Source organism: Colias croceus, chromosome 20, assembly GCF_905220415.1.
Source record: "Colias croceus chromosome 20, ilColCroc2.1".
NCBI lineage: Eukaryota > Metazoa > Arthropoda > Insecta > Lepidoptera > Pieridae > Colias > Colias croceus.
This window is the reverse complement of record NC_059556.1, coordinates 7053911-7066362: the sequence shown is the minus strand read 5'-3', so window position 1 is coordinate 7066362 and position 12452 is coordinate 7053911. Positions and strand designations below refer to the sequence as shown.

Here is a 12452-nt window from a genome sequence, read left to right as displayed (position 1 = left end):
TTTTTAACCGACTTCAAAAAAAAGGAGGAGGTTATCAATTCGGCCGGTATATTTTTTTTTTTTTATGTATGTACACCGATTACTCTGAGGTTTCTGAACCGATTTACGTGATTCTTTTTTTGTTCGATGCGGGATGGTGTCGAATTGGTCCCATAAAAATTTTATTCGGATAGGCCCAGTAGTTTTTATTTTATGAGCATTTTTGTCTGTAGGTATTTGTGAATTTTGCAAGTGCAAGTTTGAAGTCGGTTGTTTTTAACGCAGTTATTACTTGTATATGTAATGTATGTGTGTTGTAGGATATTATATCTGTGGTTTTGTAGAAAAGGGGTAGGTAGATCTTGAACAAAAATATCGTATTTGCAAGGGTACATAATCTAAATTACGCATTTAATATCTCCAGTGAAAATATCGAAAAAAAAAACGGCCGAAATACAACCCTTAGGTACCAGCACGCCTCGTACTAACTTTATTTAATACACAAAACAAGTGAGATATGTATAGTGCGATGTATTTATACCTAAATCATTTTATTTTTTTATTTTCTTACAGTCTCGTTTTTAGTTTCACTAAAATCTGATCCTAACCACTTATGCTCTTCAATTTAAACACTTTCAATGTCAAACAACTGCAAAAACGGGAAACGATTTAAAGTAATAACAGTAATTTTTTGTATTATGCTCACTCATGAATTGAGAAAGTCTAGAACAATAATAGTACTTCACTATTTTCTAAATGCTGAATGCCAGTCTAGCATTAAACCATTTTCACATTTTATCTACTGGACTGTGGAATTTTTCAATTTCTCGCAATATCTCAACTATGTTAATTTAATAGAAGAAATATTTTCTTTCGCTGAATTGTTCAGTCAATATTATCTTCTGTAATTAGAGGTCGAATGTATAACGTACTTGTATCTATAATATAAAAATGAATCCCAAAATGTGTTGGTAAGCGCATAACTTTAGAACAGCTGAACCGATTTCTTTAATTCTTTTTTTATTATATTCCTTGAAGTACGAGGATGGTTCTTATGTAGAGGAAACGTGAATATGTACCACGGGCGAAGCCGGGGCGGACCGCTAGTTTTTTAATAAAAATTGACGCACCTGGGTAGAAAACATTCAAAATATCTAAACATGGTAAATAACTCATTCTAACTACATACCTCTACCTAACGTAAGCTACACCGTACGAAGCGGGCTCTTGTTCTCATTATTTATTAATAACACAAGCCCTCAAAGGCTGAAAAGTGAAAACACACATTAACAGTACTTAACGAATAATTGACGAATCATTTGCCGTAAATATCTGTGTTTTTAAATATCAAATATTACCTACCTATGGGAAATAAAAACATATGACTGTTAATTTCATTTATCACAAGAAAATTGTTCTAGACAAAACAAAAATAAAATTAGTAACCATATTTCAGATATGAAATCTCTATGATATCAGTTTTAAAATCGTGATAACAATGCGTTACCTTTGCCCTTTGAAATAGAATACGTGTTATATAAGACATTTACAGTATTATATGAACAATTCATTTTCTTCTTTTCTATTTATATTTCTCTTTGTAAAATAAGGAACAAATACATATAGCCTATTTCCCAGTAACTCTGAAATGCATTGTATATTTGTACTTATACATATTTAAATAATAATAATAATAATTTATTTAGTTATTTATTGTAACATCATTGGTCCACTTGTTAGTAACAATATTCTTATAACTATGTTAGTAACTAAATGTGTACTATATTTTTAGATCCAATAGTTATTTTTAAAGTATCATATAGGTAGGTCGAGATATTAAAGCCTTACTTGCACCATGCACCATTATCTCATTGTTTAAATTTATCCCAAAGAACTACATTATCCCCAGTAAACTAACGTTATGCTGCGTTAAAAACCTGGGTTAAAAGCCATTTTTTCTACATATTTCTTCATTACATTTACAATATCAATAAACTAATAAAAAAAACTTATTAACCATCCACTAAACAAACAAATATTTCACCTAACCATCGTTCTATATTCGTGTATATAATTCCCAAGTTTCGTAACATTAATGAGATTGTTTTAATAAACTCTATCAAATAGATAAACACTTGTTATCGTGAGAATCTGGTTTTTATGCTATCTGTACTGTTCGGATCGATATATCATCAATTATTACAACAGTCGGCTACTGAATAACATAGCGTATGATTATAGACATTTCAATATGCCTTTTTATGTGTGGTATGTTATTTTGGTTGTTTTGAATCAGTTTAAATTGACGTTAAAATAATTGTTTTACATATTATAACTTAGTTGTGCTTACGATGATTAGTTTATTGTAACAAAATACTTAAATTTAATCTTAACATTTTTTTTGTATGATTTAATTTCTTCAAGCTTTAAAGTTCATAAATGAAGCTCTGAAGTTTTATTAATTGTTCACTTAATAGCAATAAGAGTTCTTACAGACGACTTATCGACATACAGGCTGTCGATTTTGAATTGGTTCATCAGGATAAACCAACAAACAAACACACATTCGTAAAAATAATCATGAAAATTATAAATATTCTTACAAATAGCCATCTAACAAATTGTTATTGGGATTTCCTTCCATACATTGACTGAGTGAAATATAAAACCAAGTTTCAAATAACTCCATTCTCACTTTGTTTTTATTATATTTTGCATCTGATTTAAGACGCTTTTATAACTGGGTATATCCAGACTGAAAATAATAAAGGAAAATTGTTGCAATACATTCACCTCGTGAGATGATGCAATGTATAGAAATGATTGACCTATTTTTGATTTTCCTTATGTAAAAGCTTACAATTGAGAAATATGAATAACTAGTTTTCTACCCGCAGCTTCCCCCGCGCCGTTAAAGAAAACCCCGCATAGTTCCCGTTCCCGTGAGATTTCCGGGATAAAACTTATCCTATTTCCCGGGGTAAAAAGTAGGGTATGTCCTTTCTCGGGTATCAAAATATCTCTACCTATACCAAATTTCATGCAAGTTCTGTAGTTAAGGCGTGATTGAGTAACAGACAGACAGAGTTATTTTCGCATTTATAATATTAGTATGGATTAACAATGTTCTGAAATTAGAAAATTCACTTTATTAATTTCCATCTATGACCTTTGGTGTTCCCGAACAACTACGACATTGAGGCCTTCAAGATAAGAGCGTACATGTCATTAAAAGGCCGGCAAAGCACCTGTAACGCTTCCAGTGTTACAAGTGTTTATGGGCGGTGGTGACTTCTTAACATCAGATAGCCCAACTACCCCTTTACTTGTCAGAATACAAAAAAATGTAGATTGGAGCGGATCAAGTGACGGTTTTTTGAAGATAAAAGACGGTAGTTTTTTACATAACATAGCTTCATTATTGATTTTTTCATGGTTTTTAATCAATCATTTGAGATTCAGCATCTAATTGTACAATAACTGATACAAGGGTAATTTAAAATTTATGAGGAAGTGAAAAAAATCGCATTTGTGGGTATATGCAGTACTTCTTTCCTTAGTCGAAAGTTTCTTTATATCATTGGTCATAAGCAGTTATATAAATATAAAAATAGGCCAGTATATATAATAACCTATTCCACATTTTAATAAAAAATAAACTACACCCAAAATCCTTTAATATTTCATACTTAAGTCATGAATAGAATTTGTCGCGTATATATTTCTAGAAAGTACTGCACATGAAAGCTCGAGCAGTTTTTGACGAATATTTTACAAAGAAATGCTTGAGGTGGGGATTTTTCTGCTATGAATTTTATTATCCTTTGTGGATGTAAATAAGTGAGCGATATTTGTTTAGAATTTAAAAAATATTTTTGTGTTATACCTACAGCTGTTTGAGCTTTTTTTAATTAAGCTTATTTGAAACTAAATGAACTTTTTTGATTGTTTGTTGATATCCTGAATTGATAATGCTATAAAATTTGTATAACCTTCCTTTTTTGCTATATAATATCTGTGCCTCCAGTGAATAAGGGAATAACTCAAAAACAGCACTTTTCAGGAGAGACAAAAAACTATATATCAACACTAAATCTTTATAACTTCAAATTTTTAAGCTTGTATGGGTAAGATATGATGTTAGACTTTAATTTTACATATAAACAGATATTGTAACAACCCCATAAATGTACTTTTTTCGTGTTTTTTTGTAGTTGTGGCCTTATGAACGAGTACTTCATGGAATAACTCAATGTATTCACATAAATTTTTTTTTGCTCTTTGCAATATAACGACTTATGCCCTAAAGCACTATGTTCATAGTCGCATAACACGACTTATATTATTGCCAGTTTTGGTTTTATAGAAATAATGCGACTTATCATGCTTGAAATTTGTGTACTTTATGACTCAATTGAAGCCTTTTAGTGGAACAACCATGCATGTAGCTTGAAAAACGAGTGAAATCAACGGATTTTTTAACGTTATTAGATATAATAAAAACAAAACAACATTTAGGTGTTTATGTGTTATGCATTTAACCCTAGAAGTCCAATCTACGTAAATTTGATGTACACCGCGGCGAAATATCTTTGCCTTTTCTTCTATATTTTATTATTTACCATCGAATCACTTCGAAATCCAGAAACAACTCATTAGCCGTCGAGACCTAGCAGTACATAGTTGGCTCTTCCCGGTAAATTCCGCCATTTTGTAATAAAGAGGATGTTGTACGTCATTTTGACGTATAATTGGGCTTTTCGTAACTTTTACGATTGTTTAAAAAAAATTATTTTGTGATTTATGTGAATATTTTTTTTTCCAAGTCACGTTTTACATGATATAGTATTATATACTATATATTGAGTATAAAATAGGATCCAGAAAACTTTAACACTAGGACGAAAAACCTTCAATTTTAGTAAATGACTGTTGTCCTCCGCTGGATTTGGACTCCAAGAAAGAGGATTGGGTGGCTGAGATGTTGTCTGGTGGTTATAAACGAATATGTGTTATACATTGAGGATACAAGCACTATAAAGAGTTAAGAGAAGCTCGAAAACCATATTCCTGTATGTTCAGTTACCTTACAGGGAAAGTTATAGGTGGTCTGTCATCTGTGGCGATATTTTACGGCATGATATGAAATTTTAACAATTTCTATATCTTATAATATCAAAATAATATAGATAAATAAAGAAAAAACAATGAGCCGCAGAGATTTTATGAAAAAATTAAGCACAGATTTGAAGGTGCCTTGGATGCAAATACGACTTGAAGAGACTCTACAAGACTGGTTATAATTTTTTTTTCTATGCGTCTATAATTATAGTATTACTGGTTAGATTAAATTAAAAAAAAGATTAAAAACTAGTTATTTTTTAGAAAACTTACCCAATTAAAAGAAGAAAATATAAGTTTAACATTTTTGTTGGCTTTTTTAGATAATTCAATTATTATCGTTCTGTATTTATATAAACAAAGAGTATAATATCATTAAATGCACTTAATGCGTTTATTAAAACTGTATTTTTATCTATTGCAAAAAATAGTTAATTTCCATAGAAATATTATTAGTATTCCAAGTTGATTGATAAATACCTTTTTTTTTTAAATATAAAGATTTATTGTTGCATATTTATTGAAAAAACGATTGAAAAATATTATTAAGCAAAAAGAAATAGTGTCTGTTGTTTCCGTGCAGTATTCAAATAGACCAATTCTGTGCCTCCAGTGAATAAGGGAGTAAGACGAGTTATTCCCTTTGGTTTTTATTGCACCATTGGATTCAGCTCGTCAAAATACACAACATATCAAAAGGACATATCTCTAGCTGCATCCTAACCCATTTTTTCGAATGACCCAAACGGTATAAGTAGGGTGTGATTAACGGTATAAGTTACCTTATCCATCATTTTAGGCAATCGCAAAGGAACTATTCGTCTCGAGTCAAAATAACCCACGAACACAAGGACGTATGTGTAGTTATACTTTTTGAATAAAGACATAATTCATTTTGTTCCATCCGTGCTAACACTATTTTAGTATATAAACGCATTTGTGTCATTTTTCTAACATGAGCATAAAGGAACAACTCTTAGTGTCATTGGTTCAAGTGACGACATGAGACAGTTTCGCACTAATGCCGTGTTGTAATTGGTCTATTTGAATACTGCACGGAAACAACAGACACTATTTCTTTTTGCTTAATAATATTTTTCAATCGTTTTTTCAATAAATATGCAACAATAAATCTTTATATTTAAAAAAAAAAGGTATTTATCAATCAACTTGGAATACTAATAATATTTCTATGGAAATTAACTATTTTTTGCAATAGATAAAAATACAGTTTTAATAAACGCATTAAGTGCATTTAATGATATTATACTCTTTGTTTATATAAATACAGAACGATAATAATTGAATTATCTAAAAAAGCCAACAAAAATGTTAAACTTATATTTTCTTCTTTTAATTGGGTAAGTTTTCTAAAAAATAACTAGTTTTTAATCTTTTTTTTAATTTAATCTAACCAGTAATACTATAATTATAGACGCATAGAAAAAAAAATTATAACCAGTCTTGTAGAGTCTCTTCAAGTCGTATTTGCATCCAAGGCACCTTCAAATCTGTGCTTAATTTTTTCATAAAATCTCTGCGGCTCATTGTTTTTTCTTTATTTATCTATATTATTTTGATATTATAAGATATAGAAATTGTTAAAATTTCATATCATGCCGTAAAATATCGCCACAGATGACAGACCACCTATAACTTTCCCTGTAAGGTAACTGAACATACAGGAATATGGTTTTCGAGCTTCTCTTAACTCTTTATAGTGCTTGTATCCTCAATGTATAACACATATTCGTTTATAACCACCAGACAACATCTCAGCCACCCAATCCTCTTTCTTGGAGTCCAAATCCAGCGGAGGACAACAGTCATTTACTAAAATTGAAGGTTTTTCGTCCTAGTGTTAAAGTTTTCTGGATCCTATTTTATACTCAATATATAGTATATAATACTATATCATGTAAAACGTGACTTGGAAAAAAAAATATTCACATAAATCACAAAATAATTTTTTTTAAACAATCGTAAAAGTTACGAAAAGCCCAATTATACGTCAAAATGACGTACAACATCCTCTTTATTACAAAATGGCGGAATTTACCGGGAAGAGCCAACTATGTACTGCTAGGTCTCGACGGCTAATGAGTTGTTTCTGGATTTCGAAGTGATTCGATGGTAAATAATAAAATATAGAAGAAAAGGCAAAGATATTTCGCCGCGGTGTACATCAAATTTACGTAGATTGGACTTCTAGGGTTAAATGCATAACACATAAACACCTAAATGTTGTTTTGTTTTTACCCGACTGCCAAAGAAGGAGGGTAATGTTTTTCGAGTGTATGTAAGTATGTATGTATGTCTTTTCCTTTGTGACCACCTGTAGCCTAAACGGCTTGATGGATTTTGATGTATGAGGTATCGTTAGATTTGTCTTGATTACGGGAGTGTCATAGGATACATTTTATCCTAAAAGTCCCACGGGATAAAGACATAATTAAATTTTTTTTTCTAAATTTCCCTTTAAAAAAATATGTATGCGGTATCATTAGATTCATTTCAATCACTCTTTTTTTAGTGTGCAGTCGGGTATTTTGTTTTTTTAATAATTTACTTGTTATTATATCTAATAACGTTAAAAAATCCGTTGATTTCACTCGTTTTTCAAGCTACATGCATGGTTGTTCCACTAAAAGGCTTCAATTGAGTCATAAAGTACACAAATTTCAAGCATGATAAGTCGCATTATTTCTATAAAACCAAAACTGGCAATAATATAAGTCGTGTTATGCGACTATGAACATAGTGCTTTAGGGCATAAGTCGTTATATTGCAAAGAGCAAAAAAAAATTTATGTGAATACATTGAGTTATTCCATGAAGTACTCGTTCATAAGGCCACAACTACAAAAAAACACGAAAAAAGTACATTTATGGGGTTGTTACAATATCTGTTTATATGTAAAATTAAAGTCTAACATCATATCTTACCCATACAAGCTTAAAAATTTGAAGTTATAAAGATTTAGTGTTGATATATAGTTTTTTGTCTCTCCTGAAAAGTGCTGTTTTTGAGTTATTCCCTTATTCACTGGAGGCACAGAATTACAACACGGCATTAGTGCGAAACTGTCTCATGTCGTCACTTGAACCAATGACACTAAGAGTTGTTCCTTTATGCTCATGTTAGAAAAATGACACAAATGCGTTTATATACTAAAATAGTGTTAGCACGGATGGAACAAAATGAATTATGTCTTTATTCAAAAAGTATAACTACACATACGTCCTTGTGTTCGTGGGTTATTTTGACTCGAGACGAATAGTTCCTTTGCGATTGCCTAAAATGATGGATAAGGTAACTTATACCGTTAATCACACCCTACTTATACCGTTTGGGTCATTCGAAAAAATGGGTTAGGATGCAGCTAGAGATATGTCCTTTTGATATGTTGTGTATTTTGACGAGCTGAATCCAATGGTGCAATAAAAACCAAAGGGAATAACTCGTCTTACTCCCTTATTCACTGGAGGCACAGATATACGAGCAACTAACAATAATAAATACCATATGTTCATACTTTGTTGAATTAATAACTAAGGCTCTTGTAAAGCGCTAATTAAATTTATCAATACAATTTTTAACGACTAATCTATAATATAAAAATGAATCGCAAAATGTTTTGGTAAGCGCATAACTTTAGAACGGCTTAACCGATTTCGTTAATTCTTTTTTTATAATAGTTATTCCTTGAAGTTCGAGGATGGTTCTTATGTAGAGAAAACGTGAATAAGTAGGTACCACGTGCGAAGCCGGGGCGGACCGCTAGTTCACAATAAAAGCAAAAAAGTCAAAGTAGTAAGAAACCTTCAACTTTGTAATTTAAGTACCTTTTCTTTCCAATATTATAACAGGCTAACTTACAAAGTAATAAGTCAACACAAAATTAGAGAAAGTAAGCGAACGGTGTTGCAATACGATAAAATAATACAAGTTTGAGAGTAATTCTATTGTTTTAGGATTATGGCTGAAGGGAAATAAGAGGCTTTTCCATACTTCTGGTTCAGGGCTGTCACATAGGCACGCAATATAAGGCATTCGAAAGATATTTTGAATTATAGGAAACAAGGTATGCATCTATAGCTTATCAGTTTCGAACCATTACTAATACTATTATATATTCTGTGCCATTACATAGGTACATATAATTAAAAGACGTAAAACAAATATACATTTTTTTAATGATAAGGTATTTGATTATAATTTTTAAGCTAAAAAGCGAGGGCTGCTTGTGCTTTAAATGACATTCCTACAAATACAAAAGTATGTTTAATTAAATTTATATATTTTAATATATTATATCCTGCAAATATATAATATATTAAAACATCCTGTGATATTAATTAATTATAATTATTGTTATGTGGCAACCCTATCAGTCCTTAAGCCACAAACTTCACTCAGGGTGTGATCATGTACACCGGCGGTAAGTGCATTATGGTATGGCTGGTAGGAACATCGAATTTATATTCACTACTGGTTATTCAAATTTAAGAAAATATTCGGTAACAATAAATCCAAAAAATGTAATTGCATAATTGCACCAAAGTTAAACTGCAGCCTTTTACAAGTAAGCATATGAACCTGAAGTATTATAGGCATGTCTGTTTATCAGTGTCCCGAGAAATAATTCATTTATAGCTAGTTCTTACAATATAGGTCAAAAACACTTAAACTTTGTTCTCATAAACATCATAAAAGCGGAACAAAACCTTTAAACTAAATAATATTGTTATTATGACATACTTTACGGTGCCTCAATAAGAGCAATCCTTGATAAGACGCGGCATTTGATCTCAAAATAATTGTTATTTTACGAGAAACTACACTTTCGTGTTAGTAATAGCGTTGGATGACAACACTTCTTTGATGAAAACTTTTTTAATGTTTTCTTTTATATTACATTTTAACTGTTTTAAAGATCCTAGTCGTAATAACCACATCTTAGTCTAAATGCAAATTAAAAAATATTGAAAAATGCATTGTATCTTGGAATAAACGTATATAAGTAACTTTATTTTCCCTTCCATTATATACTATCTTAAGTTAAACCATGTTCAGTACAATTATTTTTATTTTTTTACCTTACCAATTTACCAAATACAATTATAGCAACGTAAGTCGGTTTCTTCGTTTAAGAGCGCTTATTCAATTTAACGCAAGTCAAAATCTCCGCGATCTATTACGATAGATCGCGGCTTGCGCTATCCTTTTACTATGAACAGCATAGGTCCACAGGAGAGCGCCGAGCAACATGTCCTCTCTCTGGGAAGGCTCGCTGCCGACTGATTTTAATCGGGTCGCGCGCAGTGTTTTATAGTACTTTAAAAAAAATTGTAGAAAAATAATAGAGGTACCTTAGTTGATTTTTTAAATTTTATCTTATAAGTAATACGTTCTTTTATTGCAATATGTATAAATTATATTCAACTAAGTCAAATATCTTGGTGAAAATAATCATTTTGTCGAGTATAATTTCTAAAAAAATTCACATTGTTCGGATTTTAATTTCGTAAGTTAGGAGTCCAAATTAAAAAAATCTTTTAACAAACTATTTTAATAAGGATTTTTGCAGTTAGTTAAAAAAAAATGTGTGTTAGATCTGTCAGCAATTTCAGATATTTTTAGCTTCGAAATTGACACTAAAAGTGAAATCAAGTAATCATCGGCTCAGTTATCTTGATGGTATTCACAAATACTGTATTAATTGAAAAAAACTCTTAACTAACTATATAGACAATAAAATTCCCTAAAATTATTAGTAATTCATATGTTTGTAAGATAAGTGGTTGATGGACAATCTGGTTTGAAAAATCACATATTTGAGCCAAACAGCGCACGGACCGCGTACACGGCCTTAAGGCTCAGCGTATTCAAATTGAGAGCTTTTACCGAGGTGGTGGCTCCAATACAATGTCGAATTTTATTAACCCCATTTGTTATGAAGTTTATTGCATATTTACAAACATATTTTAATGTCAAAATATTTTGTCTTTTTTTCAATTGTGTAGAATTCACACTCAAAGGAATCGGCTCTTGTTACTTGACTCCTAGTTCCTTGATAATTTAATATAATTAATTTTCTTCTGGTTGAAGATAGGTTTTATAGTTGCGTAATAAAAGTAACGATATTTAACTTGAAAGGCAATTAATCAATCAATTCGAATAAATACACTTTCACTACCCATTATTACTACCGCTTCGTACACAACTAAAGATTGTCCATCTACTTACAGTAGCCGAGGTGATAGCTAGCGGCAACATGTTGTCCTCCTCAGGACCGCTCCTCGTCTTCCTGGCTTTGGTATCATCATCAGACTCCGAGCCGTGCACAGACAGGCTACCGGAGAAGGTGCCGCTCAAACGCAGCCGCAGGCCATCGCGTCTCATTGTTCATTTTACTCTTTGGTTACTCTTTGGAATGTTACACTTGAAGTTTTTTGGTTTTATTTGGTTTGATTTCACTTTTTAAGTTTATTAAGATACTGGAAGATTTAGGATACAGGAAGAGCCTTAACACTTTTTGTTTACTCTTGTGAAATCGCATTTAGTTAAGATTAGTGGAAACTTGGTCCTAATTATCGTTTAGCTCATGTCTTATTCTAAAGTAATTTTACAAATCATACAATTTTGTGAATTACCTAATTAACCACTTTACTTTTCCCTCAATACCAATAAAAATATCATGTTCTTTTAATAATATTATCATTAACTAGCTGCTCCACGCGGTTTCATCCCCGTAGCTCCACTCCTGTTGGTTGTACCGTGATGATATATTATAGCCTATAACCTTCCTCGATAAATGAGCTATCTAACACCGAAAGAATTTTTTAAATCGGACCAGTAGTTCCCAAGATTAGCGCGTTCAAACAAACAAACAAACTCTTCAGCTTTATAATATTAGTATGGATTCCGTGAATAACATACTTTATGTAGAAAAGGTTAAAAACAATGATCATTAATCTCCAGGCAATTTGAATCGTTAAACGAGAGGAATTATTCCCCGGGGTTAAATTTGACGTATAAAATACGTTTTAAACCTGGAATGGATGTATAAAATGTGATTTCAAGATAAAATTCTAGTCATTCGCAGTTAAACATTTGGAAATCACATATAAGGAGATAAAATTAAAACTGAAATGGCAATAAAGATAATACAAAATGTAACCCACAGCTTTTAGAAGTGCGAAATTATGCGAACTTCAGAACGCCATATTGAATTTATTATGACGTCAAAATGCCCATACATAACGTTCGATCTCATTTCGATCTATACGCGTCAACGATATAATATCATTTGTATAATAATTCATTAGTATATTAGAAGTTGCCTTATT

General features: G+C 31.1%; 1 protein-coding gene across 5 annotated transcripts in view; it reads right to left on the bottom strand.

The window, feature by feature from the left end:
- LOC123701075 (rho guanine nucleotide exchange factor 17) overlaps positions 1–12452 on the bottom strand; it is a 106785-nt gene that overhangs the window by 16576 nt on the left and 77757 nt on the right. The window lies entirely within an intron of this gene.